This window comes from Protopterus annectens, chromosome 3.part1 (assembly GCF_019279795.1).
Source record: "Protopterus annectens isolate FY-2018-M chromosome 3.part1, PAN1.0, whole genome shotgun sequence".
In the NCBI taxonomy this organism is placed as follows: Eukaryota; Metazoa; Chordata; order Ceratodontiformes; family Protopteridae; genus Protopterus; species Protopterus annectens.
This window is the reverse complement of record NC_056732.1, coordinates 694501829-694527356: the sequence shown is the minus strand read 5'-3', so window position 1 is coordinate 694527356 and position 25528 is coordinate 694501829. Positions and strand designations below refer to the sequence as shown.

The following is a 25528-nucleotide window of genomic DNA, read 5'->3' as shown; positions in this document are numbered from 1 at the left end:
AATTCCATTGCAAACTCCTCCATGCGGCTAATATCTTATGCTGCGGATGGAGCGAGTAGAGCCAAGAGTACAGGTGTGGCTCTTAGACGCCAAGCCTGGATGCGGCTATGTGATTTTGCGGATCCCTTTAAGGCGTCCTTCACAAATTCTCCCTTTGATGGGTCAGCTTTGTTTGGCCCTCAGGTGAAGGAAACCTTGACCAGGTGCGAACAGGACGGCAAGACTCTTTCTGCTGTTGGAGTCCGTTTTCCACCCCTTCTAGACCTTATCCCAAAGGACAGAAAGGTGGGAAAATGTGGTTCCAGAATCCCAAGGGGTCACGCCGATTCACGTGGTCAGTTTACCCCTAGAGGCAGAGGGGTAACAACAACAGATGCCGCTCTAGAGGCAGAGGGGTCCAAAACCAGGGAAACAGAGAGCCTCTCTCTGATAAGCCCTTTCAGCATCCCTGAGATGTTGCCCGGCTGTCCCTCCTTGGAGGCAGTCGGGAAGATTATCACTGTACCCAGAAGCCTGGCATTCCCTCACTCAAGACAGATGGGTACAGTCGATCATATCCAAGGGTTACATAATTCCTTTCGAGGAAAGTCCCTTCCTCAAATTCCCTTCCAGATGTACCACCCGGTCTAAGGGAAATTGCAGAGTTAGAAGTCTCAAAACTACTGCAAAAGAGCCATTCAGCCAGTTACAATAGACCATTCAGAGCCCAGAATCTACTCAAGGTTCTTTTGGTCCCCAAAAGACGGGAGACTGGAGACCAATATTGGATCTCAGCAGACTCAACAAGTCTGTCAGGAAGACAAGATTCCGAATGGTCACTCTTCAGTCAATTCTGCCCTTCTTACAGAAGGACAACTGGATGTGCTCAATAGATCTTCAGGATGCGTGCTATCACATCAAAATTCACAGACGCTCCAGGAGATTTCTCCGCTTTCGGCTGGGGTCCAGTCATTTCCAGTTCAGAGCCCTGCCCTTTGGTCTCACTACAGCCCCCAGAGTGTTCACCAAATGCATGGCAGTGGTCACGGCTCACCTGAGACGCCAAGGATTCCAGGTGTTTCCGTATCTCGACGACTGGCTCCTGTCAGCCACCACCAGGCATCAGCTTATACAAGCCAGGGATTACACAATAAACCTTTGTTCTCATTTGGGCATCTCAATCAACTTGAAAAGTCATCCTTATCGCCCTGCCAGTCTATTACCTTCATAGGCGCAAACTTAAACACTGTTCGGATGTCAGCTACCCTTACAGATCAAAGAGTTTCAGACATTCAGAGTCATGTCAGGATCATTCTGGCCAACAAGAAAGTACAGGCCAGAATGGTTCTAAAGGTATTAGGTCTCATGGCTGCGGCCATTACTCTTCTTCCCTGGCTCGATTCTACATGCCTTCTTCAGTGGATGCTGTTCACACAATGGTCATACCAGCAACTTCCAATGCATCACCAGATTCTGGTGACACAGACATGCAAAGAGCATCTTGCTTGGTGGATCACATCTCCTCAGGTTCACCAAGGCAGGTACTTTGTACCCCATCCCGATAGCCACTGTCACCACGGATGCCTCCTGATCGGGTGGGGGTCATTATCAGGGCAGGATGGTTCATGGGACGTGGCAGCCGCTCGAGTACCATCTGCACATAAATGTCCTGGAGATGAGAGCAGTGCTTTTAACGTTGCAAGCCCTCAACGACTTTCTTCCCGTAGGGACAATTGCAGTCCACACAGACAACATGTCTGTAGTTTGGTATATCAACAAACAGGGCGGAACCAAGTCCTACCCCTTGTGTCGAGAAGCGCTCAGACTATGGCAATGGGCGATCTCCTCTCATCGGTTTCTGGTAGCAACGCATATCCCTGGGAAAACCAACATTGTAGCGGACAGATTGAGCAGAGCTATTCTCATGCCTCACGAGTGGTCTCTCAAGCAATCTATAGCGGAAGAGATTTTTCTGGAATGGGGTCGCCCATGTTGCGATCTTTTGCTACTCCCCAAAACAGCAAATGTCCAGACTTCTTCAGCCTCTTCCTCTATCAGGCCATCCCCCCGAGACGCTCTGACCCAGGATTGGCCCCAGGGACTTCTTTATGCCTTCCCTCCATTTCCTCTGATCCCTCAGGTTATCCAGAAAGCTACCGCTTTGAGAGCCAAATTGATTCTCATTGCCCCTTACTGGCCTCGACAAGTTTGGTTCCGTTCCTCCATCATCACCTTTTGGTGCAGCCGTGGCATCTGGACCCAGTGCCAGATCTTCTGATACACCAATCGGGTCAGCTGCACCGGTCAATCCCTTCTCTCAACCTCACAGCATGGTTGCTCCACTTCCTTCCTTAGCCAGGCTTCCTTTGATCTCTAACCCAGTTAGAGACATCATAGTAGCTTCGCTAAAATCCTCTACCAGGAGGATTTATACAAGCAAATGGAAACGTTTCTCTTATTGGGCTAAGGCCAAGAATATTGATCCTTTTACTGCCCTGTTCAGGCAGTCCTGGACTTCTTAGCAGAGATTTTTCATGCAGGCTCCTCTTCTTCCACAGTCAGAGTTCAATTGGCTGCTATTTCCAATTTTCATGTCGGGATAGCAGATCATAATATTATGTCCCATAGGCTCTGCAGGGCCTTCTTGAAAGGAATTTTCCTACTAAAACCTCCAATCAGGAATCCTCCTCCTCAGTGGGATCTAAATTTAGTGCTGACATCCTTGATTCTTCCCCTTCGAGCCAGCTGCTTCTTGTTCCCTGAAATATCTTTCTTGGAAAACTTTATTCCTAGTGGCTATTACATCGCCAGGCGGGTGTCTCAACTTCATGCTCTTTCGGTTCGACCCCCCTATTTGGTTTTTCACAAAGACCGAGTATCTTTGAGAACTAACCCAACCTTTTGCCTAAGGTCGCTTCAAGAACAATTTGAATCAATCCATTGATCTCCTGTATTTTTCCTAACTATTCAGATAGAGCTGAACAAAAGCTACATTATCATGATGTCCACCGACAACTAAGATAATATTTGACAGAACAAAAAAATTTAGAAAATCTGATCAACTTTTTGTTTCCTATGCGGATAATAAAAAAGGCCTTCCTGTTTCTAAAGTGACCTTGTCTAGATGGCTTTCTTCGGTCATCTCTGAAATTTATCTGCTCAGGGGAAAACAGCTGTGCTCAAAACCTAAAGCACATTCAACTAGGAGCTTAGCTACTTCTACAGCTTTTCAAGCTAGACTTCCTTTAGACACTATTTGTGCAGCGCCACTTGGGCCACTCCTCACACTTTTGTTTCCCATTACAAATTGGACTTGGCCTCCAGGGACAGAGCCAGTTTTGGCTCTACAGTCCTCAAGAGTTTGTTCCATTGAGCCACCCAGGATAGAGGTGCTAGGACGCGGTCCCATCAAGCAAGAATGAAGGCGAGATTGACAACTTAACATTAAGAAGTTATGTACCTACCATAACGTTCCATGTTAGTTGTCTTCTCTGCCTTCTTTCTTTACCCTCCCTCCTTCCCCTGGCCTGGACAGACCTTGTTATAAGAAACTGTTATGCTGAAGACCATTCAGACCTGGTCCTTCTTCCATCTGTAAGTTTTTCTTTCTTCCTTTGGGAAGTATTTTATGCTTGGTGCTATTGCCCTTTGTCATCAAACGAGATCTGGGTACTTACCGCCTTGCATCATGGGATATGGGGCTGCCTCGAGCTGGTAAAAGTGACTCTCGAGCTTAGCAAGTGCCGAGTCAGAGCCGAGGGATCGGCTCCGAACCCATCAAGCAAGAAAGAAGGCGAGAGAAGACAACTAACATGGAACGTTATGGTAGGTACATAACTTCTTATTCCTCCACGTAAGCCATAAACAGGTCCGCATATATAGGGGCAAAAGAGGCCCCCTTAGCTGCACCTTGGATCTGCCAGAAGCCCTTGTCTTTGAAATAAGACATTGTGTGTGAGTACCAATTCAGCCATACAAACCAGAAGATTGTTAAAACCTGGTTTGTACATATTCATCCGATCAAGCCAATATTGCAAAGCAATAAGTCCTGCCCAGTCGGCGATACTAGTATATAAGGAGGTGACATCCAAGGTACATAGGAGCCAGTCCGGTTCCATTTGCATATCTGATATGATGGCAAGAAACTGTGTGGTGTCCTGTAGCCTCGCCTGTATCAAGGATAGCAAAGGTTTAAGATATTGTGTGAGAAATTCCGACAAGGGCTCAGTCAAGGAGCCACTACCAGAGACAATTCGTCGACCAGGCAGTCTATTGGGATCCTTATGGATCTTGGGCAAAAAATAGATGTATTGCTGTCTATGGTGATTAGATAGTTGTCGCTCTGCCTCTGCCTCATAATCCACCCAATTCTGAACCACCATTGCCCCACCCTTGTCCGCCAGCAAAATGGCAATGTTGTTGTCTTTCAGCTTTTCCCAGTTAGGGGTCGCCACAGTGGAACTCCGGTCCGCTAATGATTGGCAGTAGATTTTCACGAATGCCAAGGTGCCAGCTCGACGTTCAACCTTCAACGAAGGCACGCCCATTTATGCATGCTTTTCGAATGCCCACCCAACCATGGGGAGGACATGCAGACTCCACACAGAGGGCACTCCCTACACTCCAGCCAAGAATCGAATGGGAGAACCTCTTGCTGTGAGACAACAATGCTACCGCTGCACCACCGCGGCAGTGCCATGATTCTTAATAAGATATTCAATACATGACTTTTCTTGTTGGTTAAGATTGTCCTTAATCATATTATACTTGCTCAAATTCAGATGTAAATCTTTGAGAACCTCATTTTGAAAAGACTGTGCAATGGGTGACACTGGTGGCTTGAACTGTGAAGGTCTAAATCAAAAAATTCCGAGGCCAGATTGATCTAACTTCTCCCCTTCTAAGTTATGGACAAACAATCTTAAGTTAAGGGTACGGCAAAAACTGACATCTTGTGCAAAATGATGCTCCAGAACACAAAAACCTGGCACAAAACCCAAGCCTTTATTTAGAAACTGGAGTTGTTGTTCATTAAATGTAACAGAAGATATGTTGTGTACATTGTTCGCTTCGACTTTCAAATTTTGGTCATGTTCTGAAGAATCCCCCCCCCCCCCAAGATCCATGGTGTCTCGAGTTTCGAGTTCTTTATATAAACACACACTTAAATATCCCACAGGGATCTTTAGCTTCATGGTCATTGACCTTATTAGGTTTAAGAGTAATGAGGTTTATGTTACATGAGTTGCTAACGAACAAAGAAAAAATGTGGATTGTCAAATTGGGAGCTCTATTTTCACCTGGGTTGAATGACCAATTTTGGATGATTTTGTAATGGATCATCATTTATATACTTACTATTGGATTCTTGTACACACACATATTTTGTGATATTCAAATATTTTGTTATATATTATTTTTGTATCTAGATTTGTAATATTTTTATCCACTAGAGGGCGCTACTACATTGCTCATAAATGTGTGTGAGTTAATAGTCTTCATTATTTTTTGTGGTGTGGTTGCTGAAGAAGGCTTTTGCCGAAACCGGTATGACCCCACTGGGTTAATTTTTTTTATTCGGTCTTTATGGAATAAAATATTTTTCTGCCAGAAGGCTACACTGGAGATTTGAGTGCTGGCTTTCTTTTTTGCTGTTTTGTTGATGTGGTACAGCCGTGCACCAGCCACTTGTGCAGGTATATTGTTTGTTGTTGCAATGAATGATGCTCAAATTGCAAAAGTAAAATTTCAGTCTTCTGTACAGGAGGCAAACCTTTTTATCTTGCCGATTGTCTTATAGGTTCACAAGTGTTTACTAGGTTAATGACCACAAGGGCCTTTTTAAGCCTAGATATGCATCACAAATCTGTGACAAGTTCTGATGCCCGTGATAAGTGTAAGCATGGGCCTGGGAGATGAACCATTTACAGGTTATCTATGTCCATTACAGACATAGGTGCCAAACCAGGGATGAATTTGTTTTCCATCCAATTTCCACTTGAATTGAGTTGGGGTGGGACTCTCTTTCACATGGATGGGGAGCCTATTCCATAGATATGGTAGTCTCTGAGATACACGCCTATCTCTCCAGCAGGTCTTATTTATATCACAGGTAAGGTTTAAGTCTTTAGAATGGTTAATTCTGATGCTGTTTGTTTTGTGGATATGCAGAGGGTTCATCAGAGTGGGGTCTGACAATGCCCTCTATGCCAGGCATAGATCTCCCTCAAAAGCCCATAGGAGACAGAGAATACAGGGATAGGGCCTTGAGGTGGTCTGCACATTTTACTTACATCCTGTACTCTCTTAGTGAGAAATCTCTGTGGACGTTCCAATTGTTGGATATGCCTGGCTAGGTACATACCAAAGGGGGCATTGTACTCTATGATAGGTCTGGTGAATGCCAAATACAGTGGAACAATGACTTCCTTGGACCTAGATGCCATACCTCTATTTATAAGTTGCACAACATAGAATGATTTCCTCACCACTGTAGACACATGATGGTTGGAGGCTAGGTTACTATTTGTATGTGTTCCTAAGTCCCGGACTACTAGGTCAACTCTAAGGGGTGTGCTGTCAGTATAATAGTTACCAGGGATAGATGACTTCCCAAAGGATACTATTATGCATTTCTTGGTGTTTAGTTTTAGTCCACGGCTCTGATACTGGTTGTTTGTCTGTGTCCGCCCCTCCTGGAGAACCATTTATGTCAGTGTGAGATTCAGTGACAGCTCCTAATTTGCAATCATCTGCACATTTAGTAAGCCAGAGACCACTGACATTGGCCTTGACTTCTGAGAAGTAAATGCCAAAAAGGAGAGGTCCAAGGACTGATCCCTGAGGAACTCCACTTGTGACTGGCCTCTCTGTAGAGGTGGACTCCCCGGTTCTAACTTCCTGGGTCCGGTCTGTGAGCCAGTTGGCTATCCACCAGGTGACATACGGGTTTGTACCTAACTTCTTGAGTTTGTCAACAATGCCTGAGTGGGGTATTGTGTCAAATGCCTTGGTCAGGTGAAGGTAGGCAGTATGAACAATTTTGTCCTCATCCATTGCTTTGGTGACCTTCTCGAAGAAGTCCACCAGGTTGAGTAGGCATGATCTGCCTTTGATGAAACCATACTGGGTTGGGTCTAGTGTCTGGAGGTGTACTATATCTCTCTTGATCATCTCCATGGCTTTGCACACAAGACTAGTGAGACTTACGGGTCTGTAGTTTCCAGGGTCTGTTGATGGCCCACCTTTGTGCAGAGGGATGACTGTTGCCTTTCTCCATTCATGAGGCACAAAACCTGTTTGGAAGCTACAGTTAAATAGTAATTCCAGAGGTCCTGTTAGGTCATGTTTCCTGCTATTTAGAAAGCATCCTGGGGTGTTGTCTGGGCGGTTTCACTTGAAACCATCGAATTAACAGTTCGTCGAGTTTGATATCATCGAGACTACAACGTCGTAAACTCAAACCAACGAAAACTGAAATCATCGAATTGCAAACCGTCGAATAGAAGTGCAACACATCACACACTGAAAGCAACACTATAAAGAATACGTGCGTGTTATCAAAACATCGAAATATCAAACGGCGAAAACGCACAACACCCTGTGATAGTCCCATATAGTGACAAAACAATAATCACAGTCACACTTAATCATCCTCTGTTATATAATTTCAATGTTGCCATCGTAACATTTCAATAGTGTAAGTGTATTGCAACACTTCAATTATTTAATCGTATTCCAAGTAACGTAAAACAATGCAATACGAATGTAAAACAATGCAATACGAATGTAATAGTGCAGAGAAGAGTAGCACATGAAACTAAAGTAAATACTTTTACAACACACCGTCGTTTTCTATATACATATTTACAAATGTTTGAGATCACAGCTCGAGTAGCCCAGCAATAGCCTCCAAGTAGCTCAACATGTCATAAGACTCTCTACTTTGTAACACAGTTTGCAAACGCTTCTCTCGTATAATTAGTTTACGTCTTTTAGGTGATGGAGGACACCCTCCTGCCATACGAAGACGTACTTCCTCAATTCTGTTTTGTTCCCGGGCCAAAGTGCACATGAGCACTGACAGATCAGTAGCACGGCTTCCCAACATACATTTTAAACGGTGATACCATCCCTCTATACTGTTTTGTGTACGTGGTAAGAACTCTAAATTAAGTTGTGAAATATTCCAAAATTCCTTAGGAAACAGAGGTGGAAAACGAAGCAATGCTGAACTTCTGGTTGCAAACTTCCTTGGTTTACCCAACAAATACCACTCCGTGAAGTATTTCAATAAAGGTTGTCCCTCTTCAGGGAATGACTGTTTTAACAAATTAAATGCATACATAACATCCTCCTCTGGTAGAAATGACAAAGCAATCGGAGATTTCACAGACACCTGGAAATGGTGGCATCTGTTACACAATGAAGCCAAACCTATACTCTGCAATTTTCGCCATATATTCTGGCTGAAATGAAACAAACATCCCTTTGGAATGATACCATTTAAATTCATACGTAAACTTTGGCTATTTCAAAGTCGCACAACACATATTTTACAGAAGGTACAATGTTTTCTTCAGACATCATAGATAGGATACAATGCCACATAACATTGTAGCTTTTGAGAGACTTTCTTGTCATAAGTGTATACAACAACGGAAGAGTTCTTGTGTAAGGACAGAAACAAACAAGTCCATGCAAACTGTACAGTTGCCGACAAATTACCCCTTTAAAGAAAAAAGTACCATCCATTAACCAAATTTTACACTTGCTCAAATCAAACAGATTTTTCACTGTAGTGACTACTAATACTGTCATATCCGTAGATTCATCTATGAATCTTTTACTGATGAACGAACCTTCTTTCAATTGATACTGGGAAATGTCAATATTAGCAAGTATTACCATACTGCTATGTGAACCTCTACTCTCTATCCTTCGTACTCTCCTAACTTGTTGTAATAAAGCTTTACGGCTTGGTAGGTTAGGAACATTGCCTAAACTAGTTGTAGCCATAACATCATCAACTATTAGACATGGTGTATCTCGAGACATTACAGCCTTTTCCTTTAAATAAGTACACATTTGATATCGCTGTACCTCTGACGGATCTCCGGTATGACTGAGCAGCACTTTTACATAACTCATTGATACGGTTACACAACGTCCCTTACATTTATTAACATGCTTTTGCTTACAACACCAATACCTTTTCATATCTACAGCACGTTCTAAGTTATACACAAATCCATCGATAGCAAGTACGTCCTTATTACGCTGCGATTTTGTCACAGAGTACAACATACCTATAGTGTCAGGGCAATATGTTGAGTGTTCCGCCATTTTACTCAGCTATGATCTAATTCTTTAAAGTGACAAAACCACTTAAATAATTAACTGCACCGGAAATTTAAAAATAAGAAGAAATGTAAGAATATATACTACGTAGCAAAAATATAAGGAAGTGCAACAGTATAGATACATGTATACGTTAAAGTCGATGGTATGAATCTCGATGATTTCAGTTTTCGTTGGTTTGAGTTTACGACGTTGTAGTCTTGATGATATCAAACTCGACGAACTGTTAATTCGATGGTTTCAAGTGAAACCGTCTGGGCTCATTGATGCAGTGTTCTTGGACTTAGAGCATTAAGGACCTGTTCCCTAGTGATAGTAGGGGAGAGAGGGGTTACGTTGGAGCTGAATTTATCAGAAAGGAGGTTTGCTGTGTCTTCTGGCTCAGTATAGTTGGCTTCATTTACAATGAGCTCTGCACACAATTTTGTATTGCCTTTGAGGTTGCGGACATTGCTAAATGCTTTGTGGTTGTCCTTGGCCTGGGAGGCCAAACTTGCCTCAAATTTATTTTTGATAGACTTTATTTGTCCTTTGAGTTGTTTGTTTAATCTGAGAGTGCTTTTATCCTGTTACGTGCAACAACTCCTCATTTTTGCTGTGATTTTCTTCCTCCTGTTATACAGCCTATTGATTTTGTGGTTCCACCAGGATGGCTTGTTTTTTGAATTTCGCTGAGAGTCCAGCTTTTATTTTTACTTCAAAAGTAGACCATTTTGTGGTCTGATCTTACCAGGGAAGCCATTACAGTAGGGGGTGTGCAGCACTCTCCCATATTAGTGAGGACCAGATCTAGTATAGTTGCACCCCTGGTTGGTGTATTGACTATCTGGTCCAGGGAGTTTGTTTACAAAATCCAGGAATCTCTGTGCATGTAAGTTTGATGTCGTATAGGATTCCCAGTTAATAGTGGAGTAATTAAGTCCCCCATGAATATGGTATTGGGTTGGATGGTTAATGTTTCTAATAAGTTTAAATACATGGTATGGGTTTCCTGGGTCATAGAGGGAGACCTATAGCATGTAAGGAAGTGGTATTGGATTTTGCCTATGGTGATTTGAACATGGACCAGCTCAAGTGCATTGTCCTGTTTGACCAGCGCTCAAGTGCATTGTCCTGTTTGACCAGCTCTCAAGTGCATTGTCCTGTTTGACCAGCCTTGAAGTATATTTATCTTTTATGTAAATAGAGACACCCCCACTTTAGTCCCTGCCTGTGAAGTAGCTGGCCTAAATGTGTGGAAGGCATTATAACCTAACACTGCTGGTGTGATCTCCATGGCTTTAAACCATGTCTCATTGACTGCATAGATGTCGGCATTCTCTAGGGTAAAGAGAGCTTCTAGGGAGTGGAGGTTTTTTTGTTTAGACTCCTAGCATTGAGCAATAATACTGATATATTTTCTTGGTTTTGATTTGCTATGTTGGAAGTACTTTCAGTCTGGTATTGCCTAAAAAAGGTGCTATGGGGGAAGACGGTGTTTTAGCTAATAGTCTGCACCTCTCCCCTCTAGGGTTTAGAATATCTCTGGCAAAGCAGCATGGTTTGTTGACCATCTCCTTCCATGCTGACAGATATTGCACTCCCTTAGAATGACACCAGAAATTAAGCCAATTATTAAAGTCCATCATCTTTTGTTCATATTGTGGCACCATCCTTGGTTAAGGTAAAATGCTGCTCAGTACTAGGCTCATATCAGCCTGAGACACACATTCTGAGAGCTCCATGATGTCTCTCTCCATATAATCTAATGAGGTACGTCTCAGGTCATTTACTCCCACATGGATTATGACTGAGTCATATTGGTAATTCTGGTCCAGTGACCTGAGTGTCTGCCTAATGTGGTGGATCCTAACCCCTGTTAAGCAACTAACCGTGACTTTCTCCTTACTTTGTCTGGTGAGAGGGACATCAGTGTGTCTCACGATGGAGTTTCCAGTGACTAGAATGTTGGATTGTGTGGTGGCTTGTGTTATGGGCTTGGAGGTAGAGGCTCCATGAGATGTAGCTCTGTGTTGATGTGGATGTTTTGAAAGAACACATTTCTGGCTGCTGAGGGTATTTATGTGTACGTCCTCTAGAAGGTCTTTGTGGTTTAGGAAGTTTACATTTATAAGTGCCTCAGCATATGTGGGTCAATGTCTGCTTTGAATTGTGCATGATGTGTGCAGCTTGTGTACTAACTGACCCCCTTATTGACATTAGGAGTACTTTTATGTGAGAGCTTTGCCTCCAGTGACATTGTGTAAATACATCTCTCACATACCATATCAGTTTGTTTGAGAATTTACTGGTTGACCGTAAACTTGAGGCAATTTCTACATTGCCTCAGGATGCTCATATCCACCAAGCCAGTAATGGAGGCAGTAGGAAAGTTCATATCCATGGCAACAGATCCAGATCGTCCTGAAAAACCACAGAACAGCATAACAAATGCGCAGCTTGATTCTGAGGTCATGGAAGTGAGACATTTTTCTTCCTCGCATCTTGATAAGCTCAGAACTCACACAGCTTCAGATCCAGTTCTCCAGAAGCTGAACCACTTTATCAGTCACGGATGGCCTTCAAAGTAGTCTTGTTTATCAGTAGAAATGCAACCTTATTTTCCATACAGAGATGAGATTTTGTCAGACAATGGTATCGTCATGAAAGGTCTTAAAGTGATTGTTCCAAAGTCCTTGCAACAAGATTACATTAAGATCTTGCATTGTGGCCACCCAGGAACTGATTATACCAAAAGATGGGCGAGAGGTCTAATATTTTGGCCTTCTATGTCAAGAGATACTGAGAAAGTAATTTCATGTTATTCAGCATGTAATAGTACAAACCTGCATCAACAGAATCACTTCATTTAAGCCAGATTCCTGAACTACCTTGGTCGACAGTAGCCACAGATGTCTTTGAGTGGAATGGTCAACATTACTTGGTGTTAGCAGACTATTATTCAGATTGGTTCGAGATTGAACTACTTCCCAGCCTAACTTCCTGTACTGTCATTATTAAGTTGAAGCAACATTTTTCTGTCCATGGTAGTCCACACAGAGTTATTTCTGAGAATGGTTCACAGTTTAAAAGTCAGCAGTTCAAGAAATTTGTGGAAGAGTGGGACATTGATCATATTACGAGTAGTCTTGAATACCCTCAGTCAAGCGGCTTGGCTGAACATGCAGTGCTAAGTGCAAAACAGCTGTTGGAGAAATCCAGTCATAACAGTACCGATGTTTTTCTCAGCTTGTTCATAGGTTCATACTAGGCTATCTGCCCTAGGGCATTTATAAGCCTAGCCAGAGTGTGTTTGGCTTTCGCCACCCATTTTAAATTAATTTTGCTATGCCCTTTTTCGAGGCTAGTATACTGTGCCTCTGTCTAACAGTGACACAGAAGTGATACCCGGGGTAAACCTATGATCTCCCATCCACTCATCAAGATTCCTCTTGAAGAGAGTCAATGAGGGACTCTGGAATAAAATCCCAGTCCAGGTTAGGCAGAGTGAAGGGAGCCTCTGGGTTATGAATCTGTCCCTCCCGCATGTCCTATTTATTTCAGTGCTGAGGTTCAAGTCTCTCGAGCGCGTAGCTCGATGGGATTTGGATTTTCTGAGGTGCAGCATGTCCATTAATTCCGGGTTGGACATGGCTTTATACATCAGGCACAGATCGCCTCTGAGCAGGCTGTATGCCACTGAGTAGAGCTGGAGTTTCTTTAACCTGGCAGCATATGGCATCTGTTTGAGCCCTTTGATCCTCTTAGTGAGGTACTTTTGGGGTCTTTCCAGTTGCTGCAGGTGTCTGGTAAGGTACATCCCAAAAAGGGCATTGTACTCAATTATGGGCCTGATGAGGGATGAGTAAAGAGGCACGATGACCTCCCCTGATCTAGATGTGAATCCCTTCATGATTAGGTGGGCTATATAGTTTTTCTAACTACTTTGGCCACGTGGTTGTCAAATGAGAGATTGCTGTCAACTTGGGTCCCCAGGTCCCTAATTACTTCTTCTGTACTTAATGGATTACCACCTATGTGGTAATTTGTGGGCACTTTGTTTTTGCCAAAGGGGATGACTATACACTTTTTGACGTTTAGCTTGAAGCCATGGCTCTGGCACCAGTTGTCTGTTTCTATGAGGCCCTTTTGGAGGATGCTTGTGTCAGCTGGAGTGTCGATTATGGCACCCAGTTTGCAGTCCTCTGCAAACTTGGTCAGCCACAGTCCTTCCGTGTTGGCCTGTACCTCCGAGAAATATATACCGAACAAGAGAGGTCCCAGGACTGAGCCTTGTGGCATGCCACTTGTAACTGGTTTGGAGTCTGACATGGCTCCAGCAATTCTAACCATGTGGGTTCTGTCCTTGAGCCAGTTTGCAACCCATCTAGTGACATAGGGGTTTATATTTAAGCTGGTGAGCTTATCTATAATGCCCGAGTGGGGTATTGTATCGAAGGCTTTTGCGAGGTCCAGGTAGGCTGTGTGGATCACCTTCCCCTCGTTAATGGCCTTGGTGACTGTTTCAAAGAAATCAACCAGGTTTAAGAGGCAGGATCTGCCCTTAACAAAGCCGAACTGGGTAGGATCCAGTGTCTGTAGGTCCCCAATATCTTTATTTATGAGGTCCATGATGATCCTTTCCATAGCTTTGCAGACCAAGCTAGTCAGGCTTATGGAGCGATAGTTTCCAGGATCCGTTGAGGCACCACTTTTGTGGAGAGGGACCACTGTTGCTGTACGCCACTCTTTGGGTACATATCCTGTAGTAAGGCTGAGATTGAACAGTAGTTTTATGTTTAGGTTTAGCTCTTCTTGGAGTTCATGTAGGACGCAGCCCGGGACACCGTCTGGTCTCATTGATGCTGTGTTTTTTGCTTTGGAGAGGGCAGCTCTTACCTGAGTATCTGAGATGTCAGGGGGGCAGCACTCTGCTTGGATAGATATTTGCCCTTTTGGTGGTGGTGGGGGGAACTTTGCGCTGAACCTGTCCGCTAGGATGTTGGCAATGTCTGTGGGTTTGGTGTATTTTTTGTCATTTTGGACTAATTCTGAGCATATCTGGGAATTCCCACCCAGGTTCCTAATCTAACTAAAGAAAGCCTTGTGATTATCCTTAGTGTCCTGTGCAATTTTTGTCTCGAAGCTGGCCTTAAATGATTTTATGAGTGCCCGTAGTTTTTTGCTAATACTGATTAGAGATGCCTTCCCTTTTTGGGATTTTGCTCTATGATGTAGTAGCTTCCCCCTTCTATTGCATAGTTTGTTTATGGCTGGGGTCCACGAGACAGGACGTCTGCCTTTGGAGGATTGGGACTTGGTTTTATTTGGGATTGCATGATCCATGCATTCCTGAAGGTGTTCATAGAATGCGTTTATAAAGGTTTCTACAGTCTGGGCCGTATTTTCCACAGGCCCGGGGGCTTTGAAGGATTCCACCTCTGTTTTGAGGAGTGTGAAATTTGCATTAGAGAAGTCTTTCACTGTGGTTTTCAGGGCAGGGGGTGGAGTCGGGATGTGAATATCCAGTGAGATTAGTTTATGGTCTGATCTTACCAATGAGGGATACACTTCTGGTCTGGAGCATAGAGTCCCCATGTTGGTGATGATCAGGTCCAGTATGTTTTCCCCTCTTGTGGGAGTGGCAACAAGTTGTTCCATAGTATTTGAGTTTATAAATTCTAGGAACCTTTGGGCTAGGGTGTTGGAGCTAGAGTAATGCTCCCAGTCTATGTTTGGGTAGTTGAAGTCGCCCAATATAATGGTGTTTGGAGAGACCTTCATATTTTCCAGTGTTCTCAGGAAGGCCAAGTGGGGTTCCTGGATTTGGGAGGGTGGTCTGTAGCAGGCTATAAACTGGAAGGCAGTTTTACCCATTGTTAGTTGCACATGGATAGTCTCTGATGCTTCGTGCTGTGCCACCAACCTGGAGGTGTGGGTATCTTTGACGAATATTGATACTCCCCCTCCTTTTGTGGTTCAGTCCAAGTTTTGGGGCCGAAAAGCATGGTATGAGGTATAACCTGGTAGTGCTGTGGTGTTCTCAGGAGCCTTGAACCAGGTTTCTGTTACTGCACAGATATCGATGTTCTCCATGCTAAGGAGAGTTTAGAGTGCGTGCATCTTGAGGTTTAGACTTCTGGCGTTGAGTAGCATTACTCTTAGTTTCTTATCCCTTCTGATACCTATGGAGGTGGGTTTGTCTTGCCTAAAAAAGGCACTATGGGGATAGCAAGAGCCTTTGCCAATATCCGAAAGCCCAGGGGTGACAGGTGCAAGCCGTCCCTAGTGAAGTATCGTGGCTTGTCGACCATTTCATCCCAGGCTGACGGGCATTGGATCCCCTTTAAATGACACCAATACTTAAGCCAATTGTTGAAATTGATCATCTTGTCTTCATATTGTGGCATCATTCTTGGTGAGGGTAAGATGCTACTCAAGGTCAGGGTCATACCGGCCTGGGCTACATGCTCAGAGAGCTCTTCTATGTCTCTTTTCATGTAGTCCAAGGAGGTACGTCTCAGGTCATTCACACCAGCATGGACAATGACAGTCATATTTGTACTTGCCTTGGAGTGACCTGAGTGCTTGTGTTATGTGGCGGATCCTATTGCCCGACAGGCAGCTCACAGTGACCTTCTCCTTGTTCAGCCTGGTGAGCAGGACGTCAGTATGCCGGACAACAGAGTCACCTATTACAAGTGTATCAGGTGTGTTGTTTAGCCTTAAGGGCTGTGACTGTTCGGCACACTGGCTTTGTGAGCTATGTGTTGCACGTGTTTTGTTTTGGGGTAGCGGTCGCTTGGGTGTCTGCTTTGGAGGTCTCTGCTGCTTAGGCAGATTTTTATTTAGAGCCTCTGAGTATGTTTTTGTGTGTTTGTGTTTCGTTTGCTGTCGTGGTAGGTCTATGTGAGACTGGAATTGTAGTGAGTGTGGTTTCCTTCTCCTCTTGACTGGTTTCGCCAGTACTGAGTTGAGAGAGCTTAGCCTCCAATATGGCTATATGGTTGCATCTCTCACATGCGTTGGAATTTGTTGGGAGGAGGAGAGGGTTGTTTGTGTACATGAGGCAGTTGTAACATTGCCTCAAGATTCCCAGATTCACCAGCTGGACCGGAGAGGAGATTGACAACTGACCTTTGGACATGCTAGAATAGTATTGGGAATTCCTTTATAATTGAAAAAAAAGGGCTAATGGGGAACAAGGTACTCAAGGAGAGTTTGTGAGGGTGTAGTGCTTTTAATTTTTTAGTGCTGACTTATATAATTGCTTTAGTGAGCAAGTGCCAGGTAACTTAAATGCAATGTGTTACAGGTAAGTTTCTTTCAAGTGAAACACGGAAATTAGTACAGTAAGCAATGCAGATATCACTAGGGATCCACAGAAGTGCTGAAAAGCCGCGTTTTAGGTGGAATTAGCATTTCAGGGAAATAACAAGCAAACAAACAACAAGCATACAAACAAAGCTAGATTCAGCAGGCCTGGATCTAGTCTATGCTACAGCAAACAAGGTGTACCAATTTCTGTAAGAAACAGTTCAAATACGCAGGCACTATAAGCCTTTAACCAGAAATTCCCAGCTCAGAAGGGCAGAGTCCAGCCTCTCCTCCCACAAGAGTGCAGACCACGAACATTCTTAATGTAAAATAACTGGCCTGAAGCCCAAGTGCTTAAACCAGAACTAATACACTTTTAGAATAACAGACACTGAGCCCTCAATCAGCAGTTCCCAACTTAGATGTAAGCTACCTGTCCTGCCACCACAGTGCAGGCCACAAACCTTCCTAATGTAAAACAACTGGTCTGAAGCCCAAGTACTTAATCCAAAAGACTTAGAATGATAGCTACACTTTAATCAAGTTACTACCAAGCAGTAATAAATACAATTGAATACTTTAAAGAATGCTTGGATTAGTGCTCAAGTTATACAAACAAAGCTAGATTCAGCAGGACTGGATCTAGTCTATGCTACAGCAAACAAGGTGTACCAATTTCAGTAAGAAGCAGTTCAAATATGCAGGCACTATAAGCCTTTAACCAGAAATTCCCAGCTCAGAAGGGCAGAGTCCAGCCTCTCCTCCCACAAGAGTGCAGACCATGAACCCTTCTAATGTAAAATAACTGGCCTGAAGCCCAAGTGCTTAAACCAGAATTAATACACTTTTAGAATGTTAAATCTCAGAAACATTCCTCATGATAAACATCTTAGTTCACCTGCCCAGTGACTTATGTTGAGACAAACCAGAACCACCCTAGCAATCAGCAGTCGTGTATTGGTTCCAAGTGCTAAGAACAACAAAGCAGTAAAAGCCCAGCTGTTGAAAAGCGTTCGTCTCAGAAGTCTTATTATGGTAAAACCAGCAAACCGCTCTGTTCTTTACAAAAAGGGGAGATGGTGAAGATGCAGACGTCAAAAGGTTTTGATCACATCGGATTTGTGAAAAGCTTGTGTCAGGAGCCAAGATCGTGTATTGTGGAATCACAAGGAATGCAATTCAGATGAAATTTGAAGCATTTGTTACCAGTGTCTGAACCAGTGTTACATCATCTTGCCTGTGAGAAACTCTAGTTCTCAGAGTGACTTTTCCAAGGTTCCTTTTCCAGAGGAATTTCCATCAGCAATTCCTGTTCCTGAGAAAATTCCTGAAACCCCTCAAGCCGAACATTGCCCAGTGACTCTCCTTGTTGCTAAACTCAGTCCTATTATATCACAAGATCAGGTCTCATCTCAAAACTTACTTCCAGTTTCACGGCAACCTGGACATGACTCTTGTTGTTCTTTATTAGTGTCTGTATAATTGCACGCCTATTGAAATGTCATTGTGTATATGAGATCATCAAAGAGGGAGGATGTAGATCAGTGTGTGATGTACCTTGAAGAAGCTTTCCAGTGAGTCAGCACATGCATACAAGTACTGAGCACGTGCAAGCGAGAGTGCCATTTTGAGTGAGCAGCCAGAGTGTGAGCATGCAGGTATGTAGTCAGTCAGTTTGTTTGTTTAATGTTCCTGCTAACCATCTTGATGTGTTTGTATACAATAAACTACTTAAATGAACACCCAAACCACAACATTGTCTTAATACACATGAGTGAGAATACCTATTCCACCATGATGGCCCAGCACCTAGAGCCTCAACAATTCTCTCCACGGGGACATTCTATACCAAAACCTCAGGTTCCCTCTCAGGGAATTTTGAATTCATCTTCTGAGACCTCCCCAGAACATTGCACTGGGTAGTACCCAGGAAAAAGGCATGCAAGAGGAAGCACCTGGACTCCCCACAGGAATCTGTCACCAAACACACGGATTTCAGTGAAGGGTCCCCACTGTCCCCTCCTGAAGATGTTCCTTTTGGAGACATTCTAGAAATCCTGAAACAGAGGGGTGGCTGGGCATCCTTGAACCCTAGTCCGGAGGAATCCTTTCCCCTAGAGGCTTTTGGTACAGGACCATCTACGTCCTGGGTGACTTTGCCCTCCAAGCTCATGGACATGATCTCTAGGCAGGCATGGAAGGAGCCTGACTCCATGGAATTAGATACATTGGAGACTAGACAGGATAATGGCACAAACTGTGGATGGACAGTTTTGGGGGAAGGGGGTTCCAGTTGATGCCATGGTTGTTGTGGCAGCTACAAAGAAGGAACTAGTTCATGAGAGTTCCATGGTTCATCTCCCCAACAAGGAGTCGCTGCGATGGACAGACTAGGGAAGCATGTCTTTGCTTCAGTGACGTTTGCCTTGTGGTTGCTGAACTATCTGGCACATTTTGTTAGACTTCAGAGAGATTTGACCAAGAAATTATGAAATGCTTTCTCAGAACCATCTCTGCAGAGATCAAAGATTCAGTAATTTCTCAGCTGCCAACCCTACAGGCTATATCTAATAGTTCCATGAGGTTAATTTCCAGTATAGTGGAAGGAACCTCAAGAGCTGCGGGCTCAGACGTTTCCATGAGGAGCATGTCTGGATGCACTTGTGTGATTTTTGCTGAGCCATTTTAGTCCAATTTCATCAGTGCTTCCTTTGACAGAACCACCCTTTTTGGCCCTAAAATGAAAGAGATGCTGTCCATGTGTGAAAAAGATGGAAAGACCTTGTCTGCTGTGGGCATATGTTTTTTGGCCTCCCAAAGAGCTTTCTCCAGGAATCAATGGATTGGCTGGAAAATTTGGTTCAAAAAATCCCAATGTCCATTCCATGACGCACATGGAGCAAGTGCCCCCAGAGGTGGGGGGACGGGACTCCAGTGGATGTCGTCACCCGTATGGCAGAGGTGGCCCGCAAAACCAGTGTTCACAAGGATCTTTCTCTGATAAACCCTACCAGCACGCCTGAAAGGAGGCCTGACTGTTCACCTCTGGAGACAGTTGGGGGAAGGCTTTCCCTGCACCAGAGAGCCTGGCTAGAATGGACAAAACATATTTGGGTACAAAGGATTATATCTAGGGTTTTATATAATCCCATTTTCCCTTCCACCTCCAATTCCCAGGAAAATCCCTGATCTACCCAGTCAGATTGATCATGCAGCAGTTCAGATTTGAAAGCTGCTAGAAGAGAGTCATCCAAGAGGTCCCACCATCCCAAATAGGATCCGGAATTTACTCAAGGTTCTTTTTAGTGCCAAAAAAGACACTGGACTAGAGACCAATTTTGGATCTCCGAAATCTAAACAAATCAGTTCAAAGAATTCAATTCTGAATGGTCATGATTCAGTCCATTCTCTCTTTTCTGGGCAAGGATGACTGGATGTGCTTGGTAGATCTTCAGGATACCTACTGTCAAATAAAGATGAACAGGTGATCCAGAAAATACCTACACTTCTGGCTGGGAGCCAGTCACTACCAATTCAGGGTACCATCCTTTGGACACACCACAGCCCCCAGGGTGTTTACCAATGCATGGCAGTAGTAGCAGCATACCTCAGACTGCAGGGATTCTGGATGTTTCCCTACCTGGACGACTAGCTCGTTACCACTCCGACCAAGCATCAACTCATACATTCAAAAGATCAGGTACTCTGCACCTGTGCTTTCCTAGGAATAACCATAAACTACAACAAATCTCAACTTCATCCAACTCAGACACTGGAATTTATTGGAGCACTGCTCAACACCAAGACTGCCATTGCTTCCCTTCCACCACACCGAGTTCCAACTATAAGGTCACAGGTGAAGAAGGTTGTAGACAACACATCAGTCTCAGCCCACACAGTTTTTCGAACTTTAGGTCGTTGGCCAGGTTTTACATGCGAATCCTACAGTGGATGTTGGCTACCCAATGGTCAGTCTTCCATCAGTCAATGTCATATCAGATAAAAATTTACCAACACTTGCAGGAGAGATCTCCTTTGGTGGATCTAGTCTGATCAACTGCTCCATGGCCATCCATTCATTCCCCAACAACCCAAGGCCATAGTGACCACGGATGCTTCCCAAATAGGGTGGGGGGCATTATTTGGGAAAGACAGTCCAGGGTACTTGGTCCCCTGAAGAGGCCAATTTGCATATAAATGTCCAAGAGATCAGAGCAGTGCTCTTGGCATTGCAAGCATGTCAAGATGTTCTTCCCTCTGGGATGGTTGCAATTCAAACGCACAATATGTCAGTTGTCTGGTACATCAACAAGCAGGGAGGAACCAAATCTTACCCATTGTGTCGAAGCGCTCGGGGTCTGGCAGTGGGCAATCTCTTTAGACCGCTTTATTTTAGTAACGCACATTCCAGGAGATCCAGCATGACTACAGACAAGCTGAGCAGGTGCATATCTCTTCCACATGAGTGGTTTCTCAACGAGAAAGTGGTGGAGAACATTTTCTGTCAATGGGGCCAGCCATGCTGTGATTATTTTTCCTGTCCCATAAACAAGTGCAGCAACTGCTTTGCCCTGATTCCTTCATGGGGGCAATCACCAAGGGATGCTGTACTTAATGATTGGCCCCCTGGTCTTCTTTATGCCTTCCCGCTAACCCCTTTGATCCCAAACTTTCTGCAGAAAGCTTCCAAGTCAGAGAACAAAGTGATCCTCATTGCCCCTTATTGGCCTTGACAAATTTGGTTTCCCTTCCTATGGCCTCACCTGGTTCAACCACCATGGAACCTAGATTGACTCTGGACCTCCTGACGAGTACATCACATCTAGATATACCAAGCCTCGAGCTGGCTGCTTGGCTTCTCCAGTTCCCTTACTAGCCAGGCAGTCTATGCTGTCATCACCTGTCCGACGTATAATTCTGATTTCCTATAAACCCTCAACAAGGAAAACATATTGTAGTAAATGGAAAAGATTTGCCATTTGGGCTTGGTAATGTAAACTTGATCCCTCAGCCTCTGTTAATCAAATCTTAGATTTCCATGCTCGCCTTTTTCAAGATGGTGCTATACTTCAACCATTAGAGTACAACTAGCAGCAATTTCTAATTACCATACAGGTTTAAATGGCGCCTCCATAGCTTCTCACAGATTGAGCAAGGCCTTCTGAAAAAGGACACTCCTAAAGCCACCTTTTAAAGACCCAACACCTCCATGGTACCTAAATTTGATGCTTCAGTCTCTCACACAACCTCCCTTTGAACCCGCAGCTACATATAACGTTAAACAGCTGTCTTGGAAGACTATATTCTTGGTTGTCATCTCTTCTGCAAGAAGAATTTCTGAGATACAAGCATTATTTTCTAAACTTTCTTACTTAGTTTTTCACAAAGATAGTGACCTTAAGTTCCAATGCGTCCTTTCTTCCAAAGGTGGTGTCAAGAGTCTAACATAAATAATGCTATCAATTTGCCAGCAAAGGAGAATATATCTTACGTTTACTGGATGTTCATAGACAATTGAGATTCTGTCTGCATAGAACAGAAAATAAAATCGGGAAAACAGATCAACTAGTTGTTGTCTTTTCTGTGACATAATTGGGGAAAATCGATTTCTAAAGTTACTCCATCAAAGAGGTTGAGGAATTGCATCTCCTTTGTCTATAATAAATTGGACATTTCCCTTGGACACCCATTGAAAGCACGCTCCACTAGATCTGTGGCTACTTCCATGTTTTTTCAGTCTAGGATGTCTCTGAATGACATTTGTGCAGCAGCAACTTGGGCTACTCATAACCTTTATCACTCATTATAAACTGGATCTGGTCTCCAGATGTAGGGCATCATTTGGTTCTGTGGTACTCAGGAATAGTCTTCCTTGAGTCCACCCTGGATACAAGTAGCTAGGGAACCTGTCTGATGTCAAATCTTCATTCTATCCTCAACAAATGGGACAAAGAAGTTGTGCACTTATCATCATAACGTTCCATCTGTGTTGTCAGTCTTCATTCATCCCCAACTCTTCTCCCACGTCCATGACTTCTGGAGGAACGAGTATTTACATGGTCTCTCAGTAAGCACATTTATATAATATGACTCTGGATATAGCTTTCCATAATTCCTTTCTACGCTAACATAGCAGCAAACAAGATCTGAGGTAATTGGCAGGGTGCATTGTGGGTAAGGGAGAAGCTCAAGAGATTTGGTGGCTGCGAGCTTTAGTGTCGACCAAGTTGGATACGACAGATTGGATCCGAACCCTTTTGTTGAGGATGAATAAAGCTCTGCAACACAGATGGAAAGTCATGGTCAGTAAATAACTTCTTTTTCTACCAATTTGTTTTATTAATTTCATGACCAAATGCCTTGTTGCTCTTGTTCTAATCTCATCCAAACATTTTTTGCACTTCTGTCTTGGTTTGTGGTTCTTTCTGTAACAGTATTTCTTTCCAATTTAAATTATATTGATTTCTGCTTATCTTCCATTATTTGCTCTATAATACTTCTCCAAATCTGGTATTGTTGTCCCACCGTACTCCAACAGTCTTCCCATTTTCTCCAGTCCTACACTTGGTCTATATCCTTCCCATAAATAACATGTAACTTCTTAAAGATGTAATTGGCTCATGTACACAGACAACCCTCTCCTCCTACCACCCAACACTACAACCTGTGAGAGATGCACTTATATAGCCAAACTGGAAGCAAAGCTCTCTTCACCCAAGACTGGACTAGACAGTCAAGAGGAGAAGGTAAACACTTGCACCACACCACACTCAGCACATAGTCCCTCAAAACCTACACCACCAAAACACACACATAGAAACACAAAACACACCTACATTCATGGAGGCTCTCAGTAAAAACCTGCCCAAGCAACAGGGACCTCCAAAGCAGAAACACAAGCAACCTCCACCCCCAACACAACCCAAATGACACATAACCCACAAACTCAGTGTGCCACTCAACCACAGCCCATAAGGCATAACAACGTACCCAACACTCTAGTCATAGGTGACTCTATAGTCAGGCACACTGATGTTCCACTCACCAGGCTAAACAAGGAGAAAGTTACTGTCAGCTGCCTGTCGGATGCCAGGATCCGCCACATAACGCATGCACTCAGGTCCCTCCACAACAAGTACAAATATGACTCTGTCATTGTCCATGTTGGTGTGAATGACCTGAGACATACCTCCTTGGACTACATGAAAAGGGACATGGAGGAGCTGTCCGATCTTGTAGCCCAGGCAGGCATGACCCTAGCCCTGAGTAGCATCCTGCCATCACCCAGAATGATACCACAGTACAAGGACAAAATGATTGACTTCAACAATTGGCTAAGCTTCTGGTGTCATTCTAAGGGGATCCAGTATCTGTCTGCCTGGGATGACATGATCGACAAGCCACAATGCTTTGCTAGAGATGGCCTGCACCTGTCGCCCCTGAGATTCCGGATACTGGCTAAGGCTCTAGCCACCCCTATAGTGCCTTTTTTAGGCAAGGTTCAAATGACAAATTCACCACCCTAACAGGTACAGGCAAGAAGAATCTGAGGGTATTGCTGCTCAATGCTAGAAGTCTAAACCTCAAGATGCACTCTCTCGAGGCACTCCTTAAAATGGAGAACATCGACATCTGTGCAGTGACAGAGACCTGGTTCAAGGCTCCAGAGAGTACCCCTGCATTACCAGGCTATAATTCATACCACACCTTTCGGCCACCTAACCTGGACTGAAACACTAAAGGTGGAGGCATATCCATATTCATTAAGGGTATCCACACTTCCAGGCTAGTTGCTCAGCATAATGCATCCAAGGTTATCCAAGTGCAACTAACTCTGGGCAAGACCACAATCCAAATTGTAGCTTGCTACAGATCCCCCACCATGCCCCAGGATTCCCACTCCTCATTTCTTAATACACTGGAAAATATTAGGGTACAACCTAACACCCTAATAATGGGTGATTTCAACTACCCTACCATTAACTGGGAAAACTACTCTTGTACCAACTCTTGTGCTCAACATTTTTTGGAATTCATAAATTCCAATGCCATGGATCAACTTATCCACACCCCCACCAGGGGCAGCAATATCCTAGACCTGGTTATTACCAACATGGGCAACTGGTGCTCCACACCAGAGGTAAATTCCTCGTTGGTCAGATCCGACCATAAGCTAATCACCCTAGACATCCACATCCCTCCCCCACCCCCCATTAGGGAAACTACAGTAAAAAAATTTCTCTAAAGCCAACTTCACGCTTCTTAAGACAGAAGTGGCAAACTTCACGACACCCATGCTGACGGACAAGGTATGACTGCTGAATCCTACACAAATGCACTTTATAAGCACTTACATGAGTGCATGGATCGTGCAATCCCTAACAGAACCAAGATGCTATCCTCCAAAAAAAGGAAGCCAATCTGGTGCCCCCTGCCATAAACAAACTCTACAACAGAAGAAAGAAACTGTTGCAAAAAAAATCCCATGATTGGAGAAACTCCCTGGTCAGCTTCAGTAAGAAGCTGAGATCCCTCATAAAATCCTCCAAAGCTAGTTATGAAAACAAAATCGCCACTGACTCTCAAGACAACCACAAAGCATTCTATAGCTATGTCAAGAATCTCAATGGCAACACTCAGATCTGCTCTGAGTTACAGCACAATGGCACTAAATATACAGAACCAACAGATATTGCCAACATCCTGGCAGATAGGTTCAGTGCTAACTTTACCCCTCTGTCATCCCCTAAAGGGCCCATCTCTATACCAGAAGAATGCAAAGTTCCTGTAATCACGGCTGCACAGGTAAAAACACACTATCCAAAGCCAAGAACACAGCATCCATGGGACCTGACGACATCCCAGGCTGTGTTCTACATGAACTACAGAATGA

The 25528-nt window shown here is 43.9% G+C and overlaps 1 protein-coding gene across 1 annotated transcript in view; it reads left to right on the top strand.

Annotated features, from left to right (window-relative positions):
* DNAAF11 (dynein axonemal assembly factor 11) overlaps positions 1–25528 on the top strand; it is a 1372540-nt gene that overhangs the window by 88632 nt on the left and 1258380 nt on the right. The gene's annotated exons all lie outside the window — the stretch shown is intronic.